The sequence below is a fragment of the Rhagoletis pomonella genome, unplaced genomic scaffold, assembly GCF_013731165.1.
Source record: "Rhagoletis pomonella isolate Grant_MI unplaced genomic scaffold, Rhpom_1.0 Rhpom_scaffold_04602, whole genome shotgun sequence".
In the NCBI taxonomy this organism is placed as follows: Eukaryota; Metazoa; Arthropoda; class Insecta; order Diptera; family Tephritidae; genus Rhagoletis; species Rhagoletis pomonella.
Window position 1 is genome coordinate 5793 of NW_023463151.1, and position 2896 is coordinate 8688.

Sequence of the window (2896 nt, forward strand, 5' to 3'; positions counted from 1 at the left end):
TTAAGTTGAAAGAAGACAAATTCCTTTGTTCGGCATTTATTCTTACTCGCTTTTTATCTTCCAAGTCGAATTCATATATTCTTATCATGAATTCATATATTCATGTGGTAGCAAGAGTGTAAAAACATAAAATTACCTTATAAATTAAAAGCATAAGTATCACATGTATGCGTAGTGCAATTCACGAAATCATTTAATCGATCTGAGTAAAAACTAAGTGCATAAACTCTATTTCGCGTTAATTGTAACATGAAATGGTGTTCATTCATTCAGTTTCTACTCAAACGCATGAAATGATTTCATGAATTGGCCTACGCATAATGGTAGTAAATGACAGAATGAATTACAACAAGCACATCCTTTTGACATAATGCAAGCCGAAAACGTTGGTTCCAATTAATCCGCAATCAAGTTGGACGTTTTGCCCACAAACATTGAAATTTTGCGAGCAGTCTCATTGTAAAATCTCATTTTTACAGTTTCATAGTTTCGACTTACATTTATAAAATTCAACGGAAGCACGTACCTATTTCTGCTGAGTTATCCATTTTCGGTTATTTAGTGTACAAAATAAACGCAAATTTGTACAACATGGCCATTAATGTAGCGATAAGTTGTACAACTTGCCAGAAAATTCAAATTTTTTGATCTTTCATACAACCAAGACATAAATTCATTCAACAGGCCCAGAAACGGAGCAATCTAGAGCAAAATAACACCAAGTTGAACCAAAGGTCGCTACGTTTATGGCTTTCTTTAAGAAACGTCAGGCGAAAATTTCAACTGCTCCTGTAACATCAGAGTATACCAACGAAGGACGAGTTAATAAAAGGAGATAGCGAGAGCACAAAACTACTCTAGAAAATTTCACGTACAATGACAAACATGAACAAATGTACAACAAACACATAAATTTTGACAATCAGTACCCTGCAAGCCATGGCTGAGCAGTTTCCCCTCAAATTCGACAGCGTTACACACACTTTCGTAACTTTTTAGCTATCACACGCACACATTTACAAATTTGGCATTCGAAATGTGAAAAATGTTTCATTTGTTAGAGCGGAACTCCTACTTTTATAGGAATTCTGTGCGTTAAAGCGAGTAAGAAATATGACAGTTTTTATGACAGTAGGCTTTGACGAAAAATGTCAAATTTGATAAAATTTTTTTTATAATTTTATAGATATTTCAAATTTCATTTTATGTTCCCGTTGCCGTTGCCGTCAACTTTGCATCATTATTTTTAAGGTATGTACATACATATGTAAATTACTTAATTTGTGCATTTTAATTGATTTTCTCGTTATTACAGATTTGCAACAATTAAAATTAAAATTCACCATCTTCTTTAACGCCGTCACCAGCTGATATCGCACGCACCTCCTCCATCACCTTTAATGCCACCACCAACATCGTACCATCACCTTCAACACCGGTACCAGAAGTATCACCACCATCATCATTCAACACCGGCACCAGCAACGTCGCACCATCAACATTCCACGCCTCTACCCCTCTACCAGCAAAATCACTTTCAACATCACCACTATTACTTTAAGGCCACCAACAACATCACCTTCAACGCCGGCACCAGCAATGTTATACACATCCACATCAATGGTCCTCTGCAATAACGACACAATTCAAAATTCAAAAAATAAAAACTGTTACTACTGTTAAGTGGCTCTTGTCTGTAATCGTCGTCTAATCCATTTCCAACCTTTTCTAAAGTAAGCAGTAAGGATTTCTAAAGTAAGTACTAAATATAAGACATGGATTCGACATGGATTAGATAGATGGCTCATATATCTTAACAGTAGTAAGGGTTTTATTTTTTTGAATTTTGAATTGTGTCGTTATTGCACAGGACCATCGATATGTACAAAGTATATTATTTGTTTGAAAATATCTACTATACGAGTTTTGTATTAATAAACGTTTTTTTAAATAAACCAGTTCATTTTTAAAAGTAAAAATTTTGATTTTCTACTTATTTGTTTTTTCCTGTACTGAGGAGTTTATAACGACAAAAATGAGTAGTTTGATTATTAGTCCTGAGGAGTTTATAACGACAACAATGATGAGTTTGTTTATTAGCACTGAGGACTTGCTAATTACAACAATGAGTACTTTATTCATTAGCACCGATGTATTTATAAAAACGAAAATAAGCAGTTTGGTAGTTTGTAGAGCAGAGCCGATATATTTTTCATTGATCAAAGTTTTCAATTAGTAAGAAGAGGTAAAATATTACACCAACAAGGGGAAAGTGCTCAGTTTTATCCCATCGCCTGAACAAAAATTAGTATTTTAATAAGCACTTTTGTAATTAGTGATAATGATAAAATGAGCACTTATTTGATGCTCAGCTGTCTTGCAGGGTACAGTTCGCATTTATATCAACGAGCAGCTTATTAGATTTGTTTTCGTTTGTGCTACATATGTGCATATATACATGTACACAAACATATGTACATACGTACAAATATATATACAACCATTCAAACATATGTACATACATGAAAACATTGCAGTCCATAAGTACATACATATGCCTATCAGCACATTAACGAAGCCCGTTTGCTTCATCATAAATATATCCATACAAACCAAGAATGATAGAATACAAGATTGCGCCAATCGAGCTGAGAGCAACTGGCCGTGACGTCAAAAAATACCAGAATGAGAGAGCAAAGACGAATTCAATAAGAAAAAGAAGAAGAATCGAACAGCTGGGGCGAAATTAGGTTCGTTCGCGTAGCTGTTAATTGTTCATGTTTAACCAAAACTTACAAGTTTTTGCGTTCGCGTACGTAAAAAACTTGCAAAGTAGGGGAAATTGAGAGAGCAAACTGACATTTCATTTTGAGGGGAAGCTGCTGGTTTCTGCTGG